The 23,301-nt window shown below is 40.7% G+C and overlaps 1 protein-coding gene across 1 annotated transcript in view; it reads left to right on the top strand.

The window, feature by feature from the left end:
- The first annotated feature begins 20,072 nt into the window (after window positions 1–20,072).
- Window positions 20,073–23,301, top strand: part of BMPR1B (bone morphogenetic protein receptor type 1B) — a 221,844-nt gene continuing 218,615 nt past the window's right edge. The window contains exon 1 of the mRNA XM_048509303.1: window positions 20,073–20,091. The gene's annotated coding sequence lies outside the window, so the exon portion shown is untranslated. The remainder of the gene's footprint in view (window positions 20,092–23,301) is intronic.

The raw sequence follows: 23,301 nt of genomic DNA, 5'->3' as shown, positions 1-23,301 counted from the left end.
AAGGACTTGATACTTTTGAATTTCTACACTATGTCCTTTCTGCATAGAATTTATGTTCAAGCGTTCTGGTTTAAGAACTGCCTTTAGTGAAGGTGTGCCTCGGTTGTCATCTTGTTGTTTTAAGAGTTCATTGGAAAACTCCTTTAATCTTTTTGAGAAATTTGCCAGATGTCTGTTGTTTTAATGGATTCATATCTGAGTTCAGAACTTTTTAAAAGACCACACCCAATATTGTGTGGATGAAACGTAACCTAAATTTTCCAGAGTGTCCACCACTGCCTCAACTGTCTGGGCAAGGAAAATGCTTCAGCTCCTTCCTCTTTCAAGCAAACGTCTGGGTAGAGGGAACCAATAGACTAATTAAGGCCACTTCATTCTTAGCTGATGCCACGCTAGACATTATGATAGTTTCCTCTAGAGCCGTGGTGGTGAACCTATGGCACTCCAGATGTTCATGGGCTACAATTCCCATCAGCCCCGCCAGCATGGCCAATTGGGAATTGTAGTCCATGAACATCTGGAGTGCCATAGATTCGCCACCACGGCTCTAGAGACTTAGCCTCTGCAGCTGCAACCAGGAGAACTTTCAGGCTTGGGTGGCCAATTACCATTCTAAGGCCACTGTGATGTCATACCCCTTTCTGGGAGACAGATTATTCAGGGAAAAACTGGATAAGGTCTTAGTAGAGGCCAACGACACGAAAAAGGCCCCTCCCAGAATCCTTAGAATGAGCAACAGGAGTGGATATGGCCAGTGGTGGGATTCAAATAATGCAACAACCGATTTTGGTGGTGGGATTTAAATAATTTAACAACTGGTTGTTTACAAGCACCATTTTAACAACCAGTTCTGCTGAAGTAGTGCAAACCTGCTGAATCCCACCACTGGATATGGCTCCTTCCATAGCCAACATACTCTCTTCAAGTATAAGAAGGAGTCCAGAGCCTCCTTTTGGAACAACAAGATGCCCTCATACAAAAAAGGGGGTTGTTCCAACAAGTTACATAAACAACCATTCACCATAAAGGACAAGGAAGATTGAGAACCCAAGCAGTCCAAACAATGACTACAGGCAGGCACTGGTGGAGGGTCACTTGTCTTATTTCAGGACAGTTGGCTGTCTTCCCAAACATATCAATGGACCTGAAAGTTGTCACCCAAGGCTGTGCCCTAGAATTCAAACAAACTCCACCTGATCGTTTTGTGCCTCCTCCCCAGTCCAAAATTCTAGCCAAGTGCCTGAGAACCAGAACTGTAGTTCAACATCTATTACAAATTCAAGCGACAGAGCCAGTGTCTCCTTTTCAGATAGGAGAAGGGATCTATTATATCTTCTTGACTGTGTCCAAAAAGGACAGAGATTGAAGGGCCATTTTGAACATGAAATATGTCAATAGGCGTTATGAAGCTTTGACTTTTCGGGATGGAGACCCTTCATTCCATAGCAGAGTCACTTCAACATCAGGAATTCTTAACTTCCATAGACTTGATGGAAGTGTATCTTCACACCCCAATCCTCCCAAACCATCGGAGTTTTCTTTGCTTCTCCATGGAAGAGACACATTACCAGTACAGAGTCCTACTTTCTGGCCTGGCAATGGTGCAGAGGGTTCTTATTCATCCCATCATCAAGTTCTGGGAGGAGGGCATCAGAGTGCATCCTGGTCTAGCTGATATTCTAATATGATCAGAATCTTAGGCCAAGTCAAGGTTGGACACACTGCACACCATCGATTGTCTCCAGAACTTTGGGTTCTTGGAAAATTTAATGAAGAGCTCCCTGGTTCCAACCCAATGCCTAGAACACTTGGGGGTTCTCATGAACACTACCCTGAGCAATAGTGACTCCATGGGGTTTTCAAGGCAAGAGACTTTCAGAGGTAGTTTGCCATTGCCCCTCTCCATATCATGTCCCTAGTAATCCTTGGAGGTCTCCCTTCCAAACACTTGCCAAGGTTGACTCTGGTTAGTTTCTGAGATCAGGCTAGTCTGGGCTATCTAAGTCAGGCCCAAACTTCCTTAGTAGCTACTGTGTAATTTTGGCAAGTTCGTGTCCCTGCAGTAGAATGCATTCATCATTGTTGTTGGATTGGAGTCTGGTGTCTTTAATGTGACTGTGGGGCAGATTGAACGAAAAAAGAAAACTGTTCTGGTTGTGCAAATGGTTGCAGAAATGTGTACAGACCTCATGGAAAGGTCTTATACTCAGTGCCTTCCTGGAATGGATCCCTGGCAGCAGCTCTGTGTTCTCCTATATTTGTCTGGAAACAACCAAGGTTCAGAGCTGGCCATAGTCTGCTATTAACACCGTCATGTAGCATTTCATATCTCACACTGATGGCTGTTCGTGTTTGTCTTTCAGTGGCAGAGGAGGACCACGTCATTCTTCACGTGTGTTTGTACTTATTTATTTGCTCTTGGCAGATTTAGTTGCTGCTGCTCTTGCAAAGTGGGCACTTTTTAGTGACATTTGCTTGTCAGTGAGCGAGGTGGTATAGAAAGAATGTGAGCAAGGCAGCTGGTGGCCTGTGGTGTTGACAAGAGGAGAGGTACTGCCAGCCAGAGAACTGATTTATTAGCAAGGCCACCATCTCCTCTCCAGAGCCAGGACAGAAGATTTCTGATGTGGTTTCCAGCATCACCCAAATTTAATTGGCCTTTATGTGTGCGTGCTCACATCCTCTGGGTGCCAGAGACAGCAACTCATGTCAACTGCTATGCAGGGCTTCAATCGTTTCACCGTAGTGAGTCACTGGAATCTTCTCGGTGGACTTTTCAGCAAAATGGTGGTTATTTAATATGTATTCCCATGCATACATTTTTTTGGTACTTCAGTCTTCTTATGCAGTAGTTTTGTTTTTTGTTTTTGCTTCCATGAGCTACCCATGGGTTGCGGGTTTTTTTTTTCTCTTTTTGTCTATTGAGTAATTGATGATTTACTGTAACTATTAACTTTTCAAGATCTAAGCATCATAGAACTTTTATTGGATGAAAGGAAAGGAACGCTGTAACTGTCTGTTTGAAGGAACCTGTGGGCTTGGGTGTTGTGCAGTGTTGTTTGGGGGGAGCTACAGATTGTGGTCAGTAATTTGTGTCTTGCCGTCTCAGGGTTTAAATTAATTTATTTAATCACGTTTATCCTTCCTTCCCTTGTGGAAAAGGGCCCCAGGGGTGCTCTACTGGTTAGGAATTTCAATTCCTGGCTGATTAGAAACTGAGATCTTGAGGTGCTGATTTATTTATCTAGTTACTATATTTGTAGCCTACCTTTTTCACTGAGACTAAAAGTGGAGTTACCCCCCCCCCCAGTGCCCCCTCAATTTTGTTGCCAGCTCTGAAAATCTCTTACAAAGTAATGTGACTAATTGTGGCTGTCATGCTTTCCCTTGTGTTTTTTCTCATCACTCTTGGAGAAATAATTTATTACAAAGCATGCTTTGATTTGTGCACTTTCTAGCCACTTAAACTGTGGCATATTTCAAGTGGAGAACTATTGAGTCTGTTTACCAAACATAGAGGTAACCTACAAAATTGCTTCTCTTCGTTTGCAGTAACCTATTCTTGAACTGCTTATTAGAGTCTACATATTTGGAAGCAAAATTGAAAATATACCTCTTTATTTCTCTTTACCTAGTTTTAGAGTTTATGCAATGTGGAAACTATTTTGTAGCACGTATACCTAAGCAGTGAGCTTTGTGCTAGATCCAATTAGAATTTTATCCCTTTCCAAATGGGAGACTTCAAAATGTTTTACTTGGCTGTGGGGGGAAAAACATAATAATTCACAACCCTCCTACCTTGATCTTAAACAGTGAGAAAGGACTGTGAATATTCCTTATCACATGTTATATATTATTGCTGTCCATACCAGAGAAAAAGTTTGACAGAATATCCAGTGTTAGTGCATTATTTCAGAAGCTAACAAATGCATTATTGCCCATATAATAGATATTGAACCCAAAGAATAAACAATTACAGCGTGGTAAAATGTCATACTTTACTATTGGTGCCTGTTTATCTGGCCTTAATGCTGGGCCGTGTTTTGTGTCAAACAACTCCAAAATAGGTAAGATGGTAATTATGCAGGGTTTAAAAGAGCTATTAGGTATGCCCCACAGCTTGAGCATACATACCGAGATTATTTAAAACTTCAAACAACAACTCTCCTGCAAATAGCACAAACTATTTTGAAAATCTCAGATACAGGAGATCTTTGCTAAATTGCAAGAAGCACTGCAATTCAAAAATATGATCAAAACTGCCTTGCATGAACAGACTTAGCTCTGTAGTTTTTCAAATCTTGGCTTTTCCTTTTTTAAAAAAAGGACTTGTGTTGCTGAACAGCTGTGGAAGCTTTCAGGTTACCATGATATTTTTTCAAGTACCAGTGAATTCTAAATCCTTTTCTATTCTGCTGGTACAGCTGCATAACCTGAAAGGTTGTACATTGTTTCCATAACAAAATGGCTTTGCCAGTAGCTGGTGGGAGGGTTGGGGGTAGGGCCAAGAGGAGGGGCACAGCATCAGTAGCATTTGTGTGTCACTTCTGAGGAAAACTTGGACATGACATAAGATAGCTCTGGAAATCTCCAGACATTCTATGGTAACAACATAAGAGTTTCTGGTGATTCCTAGAGTTACCCCACAGCACTTCCTGGTTTTTCCCAGAGGCATCACTTTTTTAAAAAAAATCAAAGTCAGCAAGAGACCTCACATAGCAGCAGGCCTGGCAGCCCTATAACACAAATTGGTATAATCCTGTGTTGTATTGTTTCCTCATGTTTATTTTATTTAAGTACTGTTAGGCCACTTTCTTTCCGGAGGAACCCAAGGTGCCTTATAAAATAGTTTCACATCAACAAAACAAAACAATCAGATCTAGGCTGGTCGAGGTCTGGTATACTGATTTTCACAGTTTTCAGGCTGGAAGCCCTGGGCAAAGAGCCAAGGATCCTTTGGCTTCTACTCAAGGGTTCATGCCTCTGGCTCTGCCCAGGTTAAAGCCTAGCAAAAAGAGGATGGGAAAAGCCAGTCTCAATGCTGCTAGCCTGTTGTTCCTGAATTCTCTTCTCTGCCAGGACCAGCATTCAAACAACGTAGCAGCAAATAAATCTCTGTACCTGCTAATTTGGGATGTCTCTAAGCCTACTTGTAATACACAGATGCCACGGCAGCTGTGCCAAAGTATAACTGCATTTTATTTTTGTCACAGTTCATGAGGCATCAGCATAGATTCTGCTTGGGAACAAGGTTGGAAGCCCAGCCTACCCAGGTACCCACCCAATATGGCTGCTGGCCACTAGATGGTGGCAGACACGGAACATATATTATGATACCCGTTGGAAAATATTGTGCCAAAAATATATGGATTATCCTGGAAAACTGGCACAAAATGTTGGATATTTGCCACAGTTATATGTTAGAATTAATGCAGTGGGCCAATGGTAGGAATTACATTGACTACATTTGTTTAATGATTTCTTCCAAAGTTTATTTTTCTTTCAGAAGAAAATATTATAAATGTGCAATCTTTTCAGTGGCTGGTTTTAAGAATTTAGTGCTTATTCCTTTCTGTGTGAGGTCTCCCCCCACCCCCCAGTTGTACAGTAAGTTGAAAATCATTGTGACTGTGTATATTTTATAAGCGTTAAAAACCCTCCACCACTATGCCTTACAGTACTTTTATTTACAGTGGATTTTCCAAGCCTAACATAAATACTGGTTTTAACCACACACCGATTCACTTCTGAGAATAAAAACAAAATTTAAAGTATCTGAATGGCAGTTATAAATTAAACATAAGTTCTTTTAATAGTGGAGTTAGTCTTGTTAAGAGAGCAGTACACCCATACGCTCATTCTTGCAAAATGGTTGTTTTCAGTATCACACTTGAGGCTCATGCATAGCTACACAGACATTTTATTGATAATGCTTTAACAGACTTTGAACAATACTGGTAAGAAGTGTGTGATCTTCCAGTAGACTTAGTCAATAATTCTTTCATAGAATCATAGAGTTGGAAGAGACCACAAGGGCCATCAAGTCCAACTCCCTGCAATGCAGGAACACACAATCACAGCACTCCTGACAGATGGCCATCCGGCCTCTGTTTTAAAACCTCCAAAGAAGGAGACTCCACCACACTCCAAGGTAGCACATTCCACTGTCAAACAGCCCTTACTGTCAGGAAGTTTTTCCTGATGTTTAGGTGGAATCTCTTTTCCTGCACCTTGAACCCGTTACTCCTGGTCCTAGTCTCTGGAGCAGCAGAAAACAAACTTGCTCCCTCACCAACATGACATCTTTGCTCATCTTTATCCTTCTCTCTAAGAGGATTCCCTCCCTCCCCACTGAATCTATTATTATTATGGAATGTTGTTATTTCATAGTGGCTGTTGAATAAAGAGTCCAGTGGCATCTGGCAGACCATCGCACTTATCTGCTGGAGCAAAATGCATATTAGCCACTTTGGATCATGAAAATATCTTAATTTTTGTTTAAACAAGTTTTTGCATTACTGAAGCAGTAAGTACCAAAGAAAGATGAATAAATTTCAGTGGATGTGATTTTTGGCTGCAGTTCCTTAAGGAAAACAGAAATGGGATTTTCTTTCCCTGCCATGTATTTCCCTCCCTCCCACTTAGTATAACTTTAGTGGTTTGCTTTAAAGTTGTATTTTAAAACCCAGAATTACAATATGTTGTGATGAAGTAAAAAGCACGTTTTTATTATTTTATATGTTAATTGCATTTTTATTTAACTCTTCTTAAAACGTTTTCCCCATCTTAGCTCTTAAGATACCTAACAGTTATATAAAAAAAAATTTTCAAGGTGCAATTTGAGGGTTTTTAAAAAAATGACAATAATTGCTTGCTGAATAATATACCTTTGAAGAATACATTTGTTCTTGCCAACTATAGTTTGGCATCCACTATGTTAGTGGGAATGTTTTAGGGAATTCCAGAAGTTTTTTTCCTTTCCCACAGGGACATTTTGAGCATGGTTGCCAACTCTGAGAGTGAGAAAGTCCTGGTAATTTGGGGCTGGAGTCTTGGGAAGAGACCTTGTATGGTATATTGCCACGGAGGCCACCTTCCAAAACAATCATTTTCTCTGGGGGAACTCATCTCTGGTCTGTCTCTACCTGGAAGTTGGCAACCCTAACTCGGAGCCTCTGTGTCTGTATTATGGCTCCTAGTAGGTAGTGTATGCAGGCATTATACAACTGCTCCCTTTAAGGGGACAGCACCTAAATTCATCTTTTCGGACTCTGTCATGGGCTTTCATATGTGTGCTTTGGATATGACATATTACCCCAACTGCTTCAGAAACCCGCGTTTGATTAGTGGCTTGCTGTATAGAGAAGAAGTTGAAAAGAAAGATGAGGAAGAAGAGGAGTAGGAGTATAAGTAGTAATAGGAGTCTGGATTTATACTCTACTTTTCTCAACTGTAGGGAGTCTCAAAGCAGCTTTCAACCTCCTTCCCTCCCTCTCTCGATGGCAGGTACCTTGTGAGGTTGGTGTGGCTGAACGAGTTCTGAGAGAATGGTGACTATCCCAAGGCCCCCCCCCCCACCACCCCCCCCCCCCCCCTTTTCCCCCCCCCCCCCCCCCCCCCCCCCCCCCCCCCCCCCCCCCCCCCCCCCCCCCCCCCCCCCCCCCCCCCCCCCCCAACCCCCCCTTCCCCCCCCCCCCCCCCCCCCACCCCCCCTCCCCTTCACCCCCCCCCCCCCCCACCCCCCCCCCCCCCCACCCCCCACCACCCCCCCCCTCCCCCCCCCCTCCCCCCCCCCCCCCCCCCCCCCCCCCCCCCCCCCCCCCCCCCCCCCCCCCCCCCACCCCCCCCCCCCCCCACCCCCCCCCCCCCCCACCCCCCCCCCCCCCCACCCCCCCCCCCCCCCACCCCCCCCCCCCCCCACCCCCCCCCCCCCCCACCCCCCCCCCCCCCCACCCCCCCCCCCCCCCAATCCTGATGATCCTCTGAAGATGCCAGCCACAGATCCTCTGAAGATGCAGGCGAAACGTCAGGAGAGAATGGTGCTAGAACACGGCCATGCAGCCCGGAAACCACACAGCACCCAAGAAATTAAATAATATTTGCTATTGATCGTTAAAATCCACCCAGAAAAAAAAACTTTATTATATACTTACTTTACCTCTTTGTTGAGACAGTTACAAAAGTTTTAATGGATTTATTTGGAACAAGAACCAGGAACCAGTCTTTGTAAATATTTGCAGCATATTGCTGAGCAATTTGTCAATAGATTCCTATTAGGTTCTGTGAAACATCAGGTTTTAATTTTTTTTGGCTCAACCTATTCTGCCTTCCCGACAGAACTTGAATGTTATAAATAGAAGCATTTGAGGAAAGAGAAAAGGGGACACACCCATTCATCTCCTATTAAATACACTGGGCTGCTCCCTTACATGGAATTATTGATGAATAATTTAAGAAAAAAATAAAGAACATGTCCTTTTAAAGTCATTTAGGGGAAATAACTTCGGGCTATTGCCTTAACTCAAGGGTGGGTCATCTCGATGTGAATTAGTGGGCACTAAATTAAGCCCACTGTGCCAACAATTTTGTAGTCTGCCTGGGGAATTTTGTAAGTGCATTTTCCACTTCCATTTGAAATATTAATTTAAGTACAGATTATAGACAAGAGTTTAAATGACTTGAACTGAGGAAAAAGTAACACTTTAGGTCTTATCTGTGTAGGAAAAGATGTATGTGTGCATATAGCTGCTAAACCAATTTTAAAATTCATTAGTCAGATTGGTTGAAGGGAGTTAATTCTTCTGATGGTGTTTTCAACCTCTGCGTTTACAGTGAATGTTATCAGAAAAAGTAGCTGAAGGAAAATACAATGTACAGAGGCAGAAAAAAAATCTCTGCTGCTAATTTAGGCTGGATTAGCAGGAGAGCTCAAAAGATGTGTAATCCCAACTAAGAATGCATTAGAATCATATTATTAACTGTTTTTCCATAATGGTGAAATGATCAAATATTCTAGCAGCTACTAAGACTGTTAAAAGTAAATCTTCCTATTCCCAAGTCACCTTCCATAGTTCTATGTAAAGTGGCTTGAATATTAGAACACTAAAGTCATGTTAAATCCAGTCACAGTGGTCCAGAGTTTGTGAATTCGTGAAGCGTGGGAATGTGTATGGAAGTACACGTCTTCCACTGACAATCAAAGGTGTAGGGGGAGAAAATGGCACCCAGGGCAAAATGGCACCCGACCCCTTCCCCCCCCCACGTCCCCGCCCCACTCCCACTTACCTTTTTCTGCCGGCTGAAAATGGACCAGGCCGGGGGGGGGGGGGTAGGGCCAGGCTTGGCGATGGGGGGAAGGGGTTGGGGGTATGCACCTGGTGCACGGTGTTCCCTTCCTGCCCCCTTATAACTATGCCTCTACTGACAATAATAAACTTTTGGGAGGACATATATATGAAATGAAATAACATGGACACATTAATTGAATGCCTACTTTGCAATAAGTAGCTTGGAAGATTAAACCAGTTAAAATGAAATTTCCGTAGTGCAGAGTTTGAAGACCATGTCTTAACTTCACAGGGAACACTGAAGGGTTGTGAAAATGTAATATTAGCCATGCCAGCTATTAAAAATCCAAGATTACTCACTAGGAATTCATGGTGGGAAATCTACTAATAGAAGGGAAACACCATCTATATTAAGATGGCACTCTCTATTTAGAGTGCAGATTTAGGAGCTAAGGTTACTAATATTTAAACATATCAGTTTTCAAACTTTGGAAGCTAACTTCAGATACTATTAGACACCTATTTCAATTTAGCTTCAATATATTTTGTATAGAAATTTAATATGGGCTTTTGTGCCCCAAAATTAAAAAAAGGTGAATTTGAAGAGCTTTATTTCCAAAAAGTTGTTAAATTTTAATTAGACACCTAAGCCTGTGTTTGACTTTGAGAGCTTTGGCTAACCACTGTGAATTAATATTGGCACAGCAATCTGCAAAGTGTGCCATACCATGCTAGGCAAAACTTCACACTTTTCTTTATAAATTTGTTTGCCTCTTTTTCCTGTTCTGCTTCCCACATAAAATTGCTTCTTCCTTTTGAATATTAAATTTGCTACTCTTAAAAACTGTCAGGAGGAGAAGTCAAATGATATGTCTACCTACTTAATTTAAAGTTGAATGTGGTTATTTTAGCATTTCCTCAGCCATCTTGGAAGTGTTCTGGGGAACATTCTTGAAAAGTCTACAGTCTTCTCAATCCACTGGCCTATTAATGTCTAAGAAGCCATTAAAAGCAAGAGCCAATTGACAATAAAAGTAATATACGTTTCCCAGAAATTAAGTACCATTTGGTTGAATGGTAATTTGGCCAGCAGACTGGCATTTTTTACTTTTTGTGTGTGTTAGTAGGGTTTAATTTGTTACTTTTTGACATTTTCTTTAATAAGGAGGTGTGAAACTTGAAGCTTTGAGAACCGATGTAATCTATGAAGGATGTTGTTTCTTTCTTTTCCAGGCTACCCACAGCTGTTGCCAGTGTAACCTGACTTTCTCACTGCTCTGGTTGCATTTCTCCACTTTAGGATTTGCGCTAGCTTCTTTCCCCTTTTTAAAGTTAAATTTGTCATTTTTTTTAGACCAGGATATTGTTATAGTCTGCCTATATGTGGCTGTGTCTTTCCTTCAGCGTCCTACACTCCTGTTTTTAGTCTCCCCTGCCTGATGATGGCAGTCTAAGTGTAGAAAGGAACAGGAGGTTAGAAACGAATAATCATTTCTGGGTGAAAATGATATCCCGTGAGTTTGGGCAGCACCATGGCCATGCGACAGCCAAGCTCTTTACTCCATGTTTGTGGTATCATGGAGATGGGAGTTTCATTATTCCCTGTATCACCTCATTCCCTACGTTACCTCACTGGCAATACCCAAGGCAAGGCAATATCCAATAGGCAGGGTTACTGCATGTTATAGCAAGGTAGGGAAAAAATCTGACAGTGATACACACATCTGGAGACAACAGCAGGTTTTCCATAACATTGAGTACGATGCTGAATGAAAGTCTAAGACGACATCTTCTGATCCAGTCTGCTCAGAACTCTACTCAATGGGACATAGTCACAGGGAAGTGTTCTCAGGACTGCAATGAAATATAGATACACATAAAACTTCACTAATCTGAAGAAGAACCTGCCTCTTAAAACAAAATTATGTATCCTTTTATTACAACATTTTGTGGAGAAGCCAGTGTATATTGAGGGGGTTCTCTTTCTTGGTTTGTTCTTTGATAAAACTTTCCACCATTTGACTCAAACTGCACTTCAGAAGTGGAAGAAGGCAATGAACTTTCACCCAAGCCAGGATCTGCAACCCGCGGCTCCAGAGCCACATGCGGCTCTTTCAGCCTTATACTGCAGCTCCGTGTGGCCTGGAGGTCGGAGGGTAGTGTGGGCGTTTCCCTCCAGAGCAGCTCTGGAAGGAAAGGTGAGTGGAGGGGCCGAACTGGAGGAGGCTCTGTGCAGAGCTGCCTCTCCGTCTTGGTAGATCTTTGGAGCCATGGAAAATGGGTCCAAATGGCTCTTTGGGTGGTAAAGGTTGCCGACCCCTGGCCCAAGCAGATTGGACATTTGCATACTTTGGCAATGCATAACAATTGCTTATGAAAAAAAGTAATGAACACACTGTTAAAATTATGTGTAGATTAGGTCTTAGTGAGATTTTTTATTTTTTATTATAGGGTATTAGTGAGATTTTTTTATTATTATTATTTTTAGTGAGATTTTATTTATTATTAGGTCTTAGTGAGATTTTTTATGTTTTATTATTGTACTTTCTGATTTTAAAATAATATAAAAATACAGAAAAATAATCAACACTGTTTCAATGGCATCTCCTTCAACCAAACTATAAAAATAACCAGCCAGTTTCCAGCAAACATAAATTCTGTTTGAAGTGTATGCCCAAACCATTCATGTTCAAATATCTCCTTTTCATACAGCTTCACAATTGTCTTCATTAATGTATATAAAAAAACCAAGATATAAAAGAAAAGGAAGTGTATATATATGCAAACCCAGCAAAAGCAGAGGTGAATTCCAGTGATGGAGCAACTGCATAGATTGCCAAAACGTTTTGTTCTTTTTATATCCATACCCTTGTTGTAGATTTCAGGGTGATTCTACTTGATTTCTTTAGGCCTTTCAAATTGCATTAATTATGTATTCTAATACTTCATTTGGGTGCTGGATCCAGAAATTTCTATGTATTGTACTTGCTGATCTGAATGTTTCCTCTCTGAATTGAAGTTGTGGTTGGACCAGTTGTGATCACAGACAGGCAAAAATGCATTCTGCATATACCTCTATCACCAATATTTATTATTATTCCCCATTCACACTTGTGTCCTGGCACGATAGGCATAATCTTTAGTTTGATGCAAGGGTTTCACTGTGCGGTTTGGTACAAATAAAGGAACATGTTATTCTCGGGCAGACATTTGTATAGAGCATTTAACTCATTGCTAGGGGTTGTCACAAGCATAGTCCTCCATCCTTCATCACTGAAATACCTTTTAGGATGTCCCTATTGTCCATTATTTGTCCTACAATGAAACCTTATGCCTTTGCCTTTGCTAGCAGCAAAGCCTGGTACGCTTTTAATTCCTCAAGCTTGCAACCTGGAGCACATCTGTTTCTAAGTGTGACTGAACTAGAGGTGATCCCATATATATGCTGTTCAGAAGTTACCACCCAAGTAGTAACTCTCTGGAAAATAAAATACAACCACTCATGGCCACCTGTTGTTTTTTCCTCCCTATTCCAGCGTATGGGGCTGCAGACAGCAAGTCTGTGGCGCTTACTATCCCAGCTTTCTTAACGGATCTTTGTCATTTTTTTGGAAGGCAGTATTGGCTACTCAGAGACCACACATAATATTAACTGAAGTCAACAAAGAGGTTTGCTTCCACGCCACGGAGCTTTAAACATTGCTGGCAAAACTACCTGCTGCCAGGCTGCACTACAGTTGGAATGACTTTGCACCCTTTCATCATTCTTGCTCCAACTATATGCTGACCAGAAGCTTTGCTCAGTTCATTAGACAAGGTGGAAAATGTCCTAAGTGCATAATATTTTTAATGGAAGACTTGGTGGTGAAATAGATTTGGAGAAATCTTCCAGTGGCCTCTAAAACTATTGTATCACTACTTCTTGTAAAGTTCCCAGGTTTCATCATAGGACAAGGTTTATAATGTGTGTGTAACAGAGCTGAAACAAATGTTTCCTTGGCTAGCCACAAGTGTTGACTTCTGAATTAACAAGTCTAATTCCACTCCCTGTAATGCAATATGGAAGCTGCCCAATCTTTGAATTCTGCTCATCATCAAGGAATATAATTTGAAGGCTGCTGTCTTAAAAAATGCCTCGGAAAAAAGTCAAATGGTCAGATGAAAATATGGTGTTAAAACTGTTATGGCAGTTAGTAGATTTATGAAGAGAGATTGAGAAGGTCAACAAGCTCTGTTATCATCACCCAAGCTCAACGACTTCCAAGTTTCATTGACGCAAGGTCTGCTAGTTCAGCTACTGATGGTCAGCAAGTTCATTCCAAAGAATTTGCCAGTAGGACTTCCAGATGCTAACTTCTGTTCGAAAAGCTTTTCTAATGGTTTTGCCATACCATTCACCCACTACTATGATTCTGCATTTTTCCCCTTTCCCTTCATGCATTTTAAGAACATTGGCAGAGGAGAATAATTTTGAAAGTAACTTCATGTCGGGATAAAAAGATCTAGACCCAGTCCAGTAAACTATGGAAGTCTGTTTCTTTTATTACACATTAGTGTTCAGCTAACAATGTGGTCCACCAGTTAGTTGCTGAAATTTGTTGGGAGTAAATTTGTAAATGGAGTTCTTGTCTATGCACTTACCTAGAAGAGGTAAGAACTTTTGTCACAACAAACTGAAGGCAGAACAAGTCAAAACAAGGGGAAGATTGAGTTCGCTGAATAGAATATTCTCAACGAAGGTGGCAAGGTCTTGCCTAAAGGCTAGCAAAGGTCAGCATCAAGTGACCTATGCAGCCAGACTTGGGAGTCAGAGATTTAAAGAACAGTGAATTTCCATATACGAGGCATGCTGAGTCAACAGCAACAGCAGAAAATATTGTATTAGGAAGAACTACTTGGTCTAAATCCCTAACTTTGGCAGGGTCAGTAGATGTACTAAATCATTTAAATTACAATTAATATATATGGAAATAGCATTGCAGGAACTTTATCCTTATGGAAGAAATACTCTGTATGAGGTAAGTTTTGGCATGGATATTCTTTGTAATTTACAGGTGCATTGGTGAAGTCAATTTGACATGGCATTCTTCAAGAGAATTATCCTATTGTGTTTGTTCATAGCCTAAGGTTTGAAATGTACTTCTTATTCCTGGATTGGTTCCCTCTTTTGATCACTGTGAACAATCTTTGGTCAGTGACCTGGCCATTCCTTAATTGTTAGAAAGCATTGCCTGATTCTCTCTCTTTATTTTGGCTGTGAACATCTGTAGTGTTTTCAAGGTGTGCTCAGTGATTAACAGGCCTGACTTTCTACTCCCTTATGGCTGTGACTTAAAAACAATGAGTAACACTTGTATAGCATAATGTATTGACATGCGTTTGGGAAGCTTTCAAAAACAGTGCCCAGGTTTGTGCATTCTTTTTATTCCCAGCCTATTTTCACAAAGATTTATACAAGTTGAAATCATGAATTTAACCTCTTCTTATGCAGGTTGACAAATTCCTCAATATAAGCATCTCTCTTTTGTACACTATACAGTCATGGGACCGGCACAGCGACACTGTCAGCAGTGGCGTAGGAGGTTAAGAGCTCGTGTATCTAATCTGGAGGAACCGGGTTTGATTCCCAGCTCTGCCGCCTGAGCTGTGGAGGCTTATCTGGGGAATTCAGATTAGCCTGTACACTCCCACACATGCCAGCTGGGTGACCTTGGCCTAGTCACAGCTTCTCGGAGCTCTCTCAGCCCCACCTACCTCACAGGGTGTTTGTTGTGAGGGGGGAAGGGCAAGGAGATTGTAACCCCTTTGAGTCTCCTGCAGGAGAGAAAAGGGGGATATACATCCAAACTCTTCTTCTTCTTCAACCCAGACAGCCATATACCATTTAATGTTGGATGATGTGCCATCATTGGAGCATATGGTTTTAAAATCAAAAGTCTTTTGGACTGTAATCAATTCAAAGGGAAGGAAGAAGAGAGCATCCACTGTTATTGACATCTATTAAGCTTACATTGGTAACCTAAATAAATTGCTGGTATTTATTGGTCTCTTACCGAGTTCAAGAATGAAGACAGTCTCCTACAAAACTTGTTTTGTTAGGGCCAGCCCATGCCAATATAAGTTGCAATTACATTTTTATTACTAGCACCTCCTCCAAAGAAAAACGAGAATTAAAACCAATGCAGGCATGGAGCTTTCCTTCTCCCCTGCTAAAGAGGCTGCTCAGTCGTTCTGACTGTCTCACGAAGCTAAGCTGGCAGATTCCCATGCCTCATTTCCTCTTCCATTACGAGTTGTAATTAGATAAACACAACCACTTTAATATCAATCCCCATTTCTTTATAACGCATATAATGTATATTTATACAATTTCATAATCTCTGCCATGACTTATCTTTTAACCAGTTTTAAGTTCAAGTTGTGGAGTCACAAGGCAAGCCCTTGGCAAAGGGGTGCAGTAGGTGTCTCATCATGAAATGGCATTTAATTGTGCTGAATATTTGTCAAGGTTCTCTAGATTGTTTCAAGATTCAGTCTGCCTGTACTTCTGGCAGCATAGATCCCATGGCTGTCAAGGACTCTGTAGTAACATCAGAAATGTCAGATAGGGATTCAGCATGTGGGCCATCACTTAGGTTTGGACACAGAAGGAAACTCCAAGGCCACTGGCCACATCCATGAGAAAGCCCTCCTTACACACCATAATAGAAAGTTTTGAGTTAGGCTTTCTTGTGGTTTGATCCACTAGGTGTCTTGATTGTTTGGGTAACTGATGTCCTCCTCTCCTGACACTAGCCTGCTGAGTGGAAGCCAGGGCTACATAGAAACCACAAAACGCAGCATTCAAACTCGTATTAAGGAGCACGAAAGATGCTGTCAGCTTAACCATCCTGAAAAATCTGCAGTTGCAGAACTTGTCTTAAACAAAACTGGACATAACATTTTATTTGAAAACACTGAAATTCTGGACAATTCAGAAGGTTACTTTGTCAGACTGCACAGGGAGACCATCGAAATTCACAAACACCAAGACAGCTTCAACAGGAAAGAAGAGACTCTGAGAATTAACAAAACTTGGCTACCAGTACTTAAAAACACCAAAAGCAAACCCCAAGGGCATGCTAAGTTCATGAACAGTGGACTCCACCGAAACACAGGCATTCACCAATACTGCTGCTGCTGGAAGGCATGAAAAGGTGAATCACTCCCTGGACTGATAAGCCCCACCTGCAATACAATACTATCAACCACATCTTTGCATAACAAGTTCTACACAAACACGTACCAATTGGTTCCCCACCCTGGGACATGGACAATATATACCCCAAACATTCCCTTCTCTCTGGACACAGTGTGTAACAGACTTCCCTCTGTGATACATCTCTGAAGATGCGAGCCACAGATGCAGGCAAAATGTTAGGAACAAGATCCACCAGACCACGGCCACACAGCCCAGAAAACCCACCAGAACCAGTTGAATCTGGTCGTGAAAGCCTTTGACAATATATAGTCCGCTTCATGTCTGTGTACAGCAGAACGATTCAAAATGATTTATTACTGTAAAATCCTAAGCAAACTTAAACCTTTCTAAACCCTTTGACTTCAGTTTAGGTTTAGAAGCTGTGATTTTGTTTAAACTAAAATAGAAGCATATTTGAATTTTTTGGGTTGTTTTCAGTAGAAGTAGCAGCTTTGCCTTTAACTGTTCTCCTTGATTCAGTAGAAATAGTAATTTTGCCCCTAACTGTTCTACTTGATTCATTTAAAATATTGTAGTTATATATTTATGTTTATAAATATATTTATATAAATTACATACAATCACTATCACTCCCAGGCAACAGGAGCATACAAAGCACAAAGCTTCCTTTGTAGTGAGTTAAGCCATTGGCCTGGCTCACACACACACACACACACACAGAGTCCAGTTTCTCTCTGGAAGTCAAGCACCAAACATTCCCAAACTCCAAAAGCACCTCAAGAGGTTCAGGCCAAGGTCAAATTGGAGCAGGCCCCACAAGATCAACAGCAATTTGATAGGTTGCTTCCATGCAGCTGTGCCCTTTCCAGCTGCTTATAAACACAACACTACTCAGAGGGCTTCTAATGTTATGCACCTGCCTGCTGCTTCAGACCTGCTCCTGCAAATACTCATCCTTGCTAACCATGCAGGGCTGTGCTGGGCTGTCAGACATGCACTTCACCTCCTGCCCTGTCGGGCATTGTGTGTTCTCTAACGCTATTCCTGAGGCTCTGGTGATGAGGGCGGTGAGCAGTCTGGCATCTGGCTTTCCACAGCTGGCTTAGAGATGGATGGCACTGTTCTCTGGCTGTGGGTTTGGGTCTGGCCCCACAGGGGTGCTTCTCCTGTATAACTTCTGCTACTGGCTATTGACAGGAGCCAGCCCACTCTTCATTTTCAGTAACTCCTGGTCCCACCTGGTCTCTGATAGCTGACAAGAAACACCATACTTTCCCAAAGAGATTCCATTTAGCTTCCCCATGACAGCGCCCACCCCCCAAATCATACAAAAGTGACTTGCCCAGAATTTTCTTTCCAGTCTTCATATCTTCCATTTTTTCATTTCCTCAATGAGTTCCAGGTGATTTACATGATTCTACCTATTAGTCCTTAGAATAACTCTGTGAGGTAGGTTGGGCAATCAAACAGTGACTGTTTTAAGATCACATTACACCTTTTCTTTCCCTCAGTAAAGGAGCCACTGTCTTGATAGCCATGCACTATCAGCACTTGCCTGGAGGTCAGAATTTGATCCAGAGATTCAAGCCAAAGTCAAAACACAACAGACAATTCAAAGCAGAAGCCACAAGGTCAACAGCAATTTGATGCAAATACTCTTCTTCTCAGACCATGCAGCACTGTACTGGCCTGCCAGGCATGTACTTCGCCTCCTGTCTGTTTGTCAGAAGACCTCAGAATTTTGTTTCCTCTGTTTGGTGACCTGCCTGCAGCATAATATTGCCTCAGGCTATTACACCACAAGGGCTTTTCCGTTCCTCTGTTTTGAGATGTTGGCCTTGTAACCTAAGAAGAACATGCTGGATCAGGCCAGTAGTCCGTGTCGTTCAGCATACTGTTTTACCCAGTGGGCAGCCAATTGCCTTTGGAGAATCAAATAAATGGGACATAGTCCCATATAACTTGGCTCACACAGTAAAGTATCTCCACTTTTATAGACGAAACACTTTGACTTCTGAGGCAGTCACCTAAAATAAGTTCTTACCTTGAATTCTCAGGGGAAAATAATTACACAATCCTCTGTCGTCTAATGGGTCATATAAAATGAGCTGGGAATTGTAAAGAAAGTGTATTACTTTCTAAAGACAAGTATGTTTGTCCCTGAATCACGCAGTTGTCCTGTCACCCAACTTTCCCTCATGCTGAATCATTCGGTTCTTCTTAAGCTTGTATTGTAAAGCTGTAAAGTGTATTGGTGATGACTCACTTTTTGAAGAACTATTCAGGCACACAAATGGAGGGATTAGGCCATGCTGACATGAGCGTGTGCAAGGCTTATGGGTGACAACTCACCGTTTTTAGAGGCCAGCGTATTTTTCCACACAACTGACTTTATTTCTATATCTTGTCTCATTGGAAGAAGCGGAAGGGCGCAATGCCCCGGGCAGAGCAGTGGTGGAGGCGTGGCCGAACCATCAAGGGGGATGGCAGGGGCATTCCAGGGCAGGGTGGGGTTGGGCAACACCGCAGCAGGGCACTTGCGCACACTGGGCACAGTTTCCCCTCGCTCCACCTGTGCTTGTATGTCAAGGGTTGACAAAGAAATTGATGTGCTAAGAACAATCTGTGCTTATTTGGGGTTCCTGCTATTTTTTGGTATTTTTCAGGTTTGGGTTTAAAAGATCTGGAAATTTTTGAAACAGCCAAAAGAAAGTATACTGGTATTGCCGGGGGGGGGGGGGGGGGGGTGGTGTTTGCTGGCTTTTTTAGCTTTTTCCAAAAAAATTGTGTTTTAAACTTAATCCAGAAAAATTCCAAGATTCAGAGCATTCAGCTATCCCCACCAAGTGGATTTTCAAGGTAGTGGGGCAGAGCTGGAGATATAATTAGGAGTTTGGGGAAATTCTACACAAACAGCTGCTGTAATGTAAGGGTTGCTTCAAGTTCGTGTGGCATGTACATTTCTGTCCTATCCCCCACATTTCTTGGGGTGAACATTAGAATGGAAATGTAATAGCAGACACCTGGAGCCACTGAATGCCCCCAATAGTAGTTCTTAGCATGAGTGTTTTTAAGTATTTCTGTGGGTCTGCCAGTGCACACCTTAATTTTATTGCTACAGAATTTGCTAAATGATGTGCATGTGTAAAATGGGTCAAGTCATAGCCAGTTTATGGTGACCCCCCTTGGGTTTCCAAGACAAAGAGTTTGCTATTGGCTTCCTCTGTATAGCAACCTTAAAATTCTTTGGTGGTCTCCCTTCACTATACTAGCCAGGGTTGATCCTTCTTAGCTTCTGAGATACGACAAGATTGGGCTAGTCTGGGCCATCCAGCTAAATGACATGTTGCGAATGGATGAACGATGAGCAGTTTAGCGCAAACTGTAGCTTGCCATTACCTTGTGATGGTTGATTACCTTGAAACCAGAAAATTGCACTTTTGGACTTTCCCTCCAGATTAGTGATGAAAACTGTGGTTTCAGGCTGGAATTAAATCCTGATTTGGGGGAGAAACATGAACCATTAATTCATTTTTTTTCAGATGTGGCAGTAAACTGTAGCTTAGGCTGAAGTTTGCATCAATTGACTTGACAGCACACAAGGTGAGTGTGAAGGATATGCTGATTGGTGCAGTGTCTTTGGTGTTGCTCCGACCCTTCTAGCTTTCTACAGAAATGATAACCAGAAATTTTGAAAAGTGAGACAAAGAGTGAAATTTTAAAAAGTCAGATAAAATTGAAAGTACAAATTATAAACTAATAAACATTGGTTTCAGTTTTAAAATGCATTTTAATTACTGTCTCTATCCTTATATACATTTATCCATATATCTCAAACCAATTTAAATTTATTATAGTTACTTTCTTAGCATTTTGATAACATGGCAAGAACTGTGCCTTAGATATATGGGTTGTTGTTGTTGTTGTTGTTTAAAAAACCCTTGTATTAGCTATGTTCAAAAACTCTGCTGTAAAACTTTGTTTTGACTTCAACTGTATTTTTGCAGTTATGGTAAAAATGTGCATTTTCAAAAATATCAATTGCTGCAGCATGTTTAAAGGTCAAAAGATCGTGAAGTTTCTGCCTCAGGCTAGGTTGGATTAATTTATAATTTCAGGCATTTTTTAAAAGCACAAGTTGAACCTTTAACCTGTTAAAGGTTAACAGGTATTTCCTGTTAAATGATTACAGGATGTGAAAATAGCTTAAGTGAAAAGGTTATTCATAGTTATTAATGTATTTAATATAAATTATTGTTACCTTGTGAATGGGATAGTATAAATTAAACCAGAAACCACCTGTTTTTCCCTTTGGCAGATGTAGTAGATTGTGTTAGTAATTAGTAATTCATAGAGATATAAAAATTCTAGGAATTATGAACTGGGGGGAGGAAGCTCTTTCCTGAAAAATTCTCTGACATTTTGGGAAAAATTGAAATACAGACAATACTTGGTTTTCTATTCAACCTAACTCCTCTTACTTATTTAACAACATAGCATGCATAATTTATGCTAGTGTATAAATGCAATATAATTATGAAATGTAAATGTACAAATTCCTCCATTTCCGGTTTACAAAATAGGAAGTATACCCAGTAATTGAAAAGAGTTGCAGATGTTTCATCTTTGTGACTTCTGTACAGTCCCATGTTGGGACTGCGCACGTGCAGGCCAGCTGCAGAAAAGATTTTCAAAGCTTTCTAGCAGACTAGGAGTGCCCCTCCTCCTCCTGGTGCTTTCTTGACAAAATGATCACATGACTAGGAGGAGGGGCACGGTATTCCTCCATGCTGCCACTAGAGACCTGATGAAAGTCCCAGTGTGTAAATGCAACACTGTTTTTTCTTCCTATGCTGCCATAGTGCACACATTTTAATGTTTGTCATATGAGAATAAGGGGAGGGGAGCTGAATATAGAAAATTCTGCAATAAACAAAATACAATTATGATTTGAACAAAACATTCTTATACAGACACTATAGATAGACCCCCAGCATTACTGGATATTGGGTTAAAGTTTATAACATTGGAAATAGTGTACTGTTTAATAATGTTGTAGTACACCAGTTGTGGCTCACTTAAAGTATACTTAAAAGTATTATATATGTCTATAAATGTTCAAAAGTGGAGGCTTTCTTTGAGACAAGGGATATGGTGTATAACAACAATGGATTTATAATGTTGCAGATGGTCTTTCGTGAATAGTTTCATACTGTATACATTTTGAGTGAAACATTGTCTTAAAAAGCATTTAACTCATTCCACTGGCTGCTGGAAAAAGTCCGTAGATTTTTTTTATGCTATATATTCTGAGTGCTAAAATCTTGTCTTAAGAAGCATTTCAATCATTCAAAAAGTAAAAATATTTCATAAAAGATTTAGATCATCTAAATGAATAATTTATTGATGATCATCTATATATAATAAAAAGCTATATATTAAAATGTTAATTTGTGTTCTTATACTTCACAATTATATTAGCAAAACATAACCTGAATAATAATTTTTCATAAAGAAGTGATTAATATAAGACTCCCATTCTACTTTTGGAGTATATTAAAATCTTCTGGTCATAAAATTAGTCAGTTTTAGCTGTGTATGAATATTCTCTCATATTATTTTTACAATTCTTTAAATGGGTGTTCTTTCATATTTCCAAGTAAAGGCAGTAAAATTCTTTCTTCAGTTAGTAAATAAACAATTAGATCTTACTATTGTTCTATTAAATTTAACAAAAGGATACCTAACAACATACTGGTATCATAACACAGTCATTTTTAAGACCCGTCTAAAAATTAACCTTTGGTAATTCTTAAGATTTCAGTGTAAATTAATATCCAACATGGTTGTCTTTTTACAGATCCATCACATCCATTAAAAAAACCTCAAGTTTTTCTTACCTTTCTCAATAAGTACTCTTATATTTCTATTATTGTCAACTGCTATGAAAAAGGATCTTTACAGGATCATTATACCATTAAACCTTTAATTTTAAGACCTGGTTAAAAATGGATCTGTAATGTTTTTGGACTCTCAGTATAAATTAGTATTCACAATTTTGTTTTCTTTTTGCAAATTCCGAACTTAACGAGGAAATAAGCCATTTTTTTTTCATTTTAAAAATCTTTTTACAAATCCATCTCATAAATAAGGAAGTAAACTAGGTTGTTCTTAACGTTCTAACTCTAGAGGGTCAAAATAAACTCAAATTAGCCACCTGTTGAATTAAAGGTCCTCTAAAAGAATTGAAGAGGCCAGTGCTAGACTCAGTTTACTCTTTAGCCAACTGTTTGCCCCTTTCAGTGAGTGCAGCCAGGAGCCAACAAGAACAAGATGCTCTGTCTTCCAGAAGTCAACTGAGAAGCGCTTCTCCAATGAATAATCCTTCCTCTTATGGATCAGCTCTGCTTCACTGCAGCAAGGGTCCTTTTTCAGTCTAATATAGTTGTAGGATCGAATCCATTGTAACTAATAAGAATTAAGTCCTTGATCTGTGGGATGGCTATTTCAGCATTCCCGCCCCTTTTAAATCTAGTATAATCAGAATTATATTGATGCAATTATTCTTGTTTACATGCTTCTTTATGCAATTGGAAATGCTCATGTCATATTTTAAAGATGCCCAAATGCAGAGTGATCAAACATTCTGGTGCCTGGATTTTATAGGATATTTTCTTTCACTTCTTTGAGATCCAGCCCTTTGTACCAAATGTTCAAAACCCCCACAAAATACCCCTGTTCAAAGAAACACAAAATATTCCTGTGAAATTTTGGCACATATGTCATGGTCTTTATCCACTCATGCATACAGCT

Source organism: Sphaerodactylus townsendi, linkage group LG10 (genome assembly GCF_021028975.2).
Source record: "Sphaerodactylus townsendi isolate TG3544 linkage group LG10, MPM_Stown_v2.3, whole genome shotgun sequence".
Taxonomy (NCBI): Eukaryota; Metazoa; Chordata; class Lepidosauria; order Squamata; family Sphaerodactylidae; genus Sphaerodactylus; species Sphaerodactylus townsendi.
The sequence above is the reverse complement of the archived record's forward strand: the minus strand, read 5'-3'. Positions and strand labels throughout refer to the sequence as shown.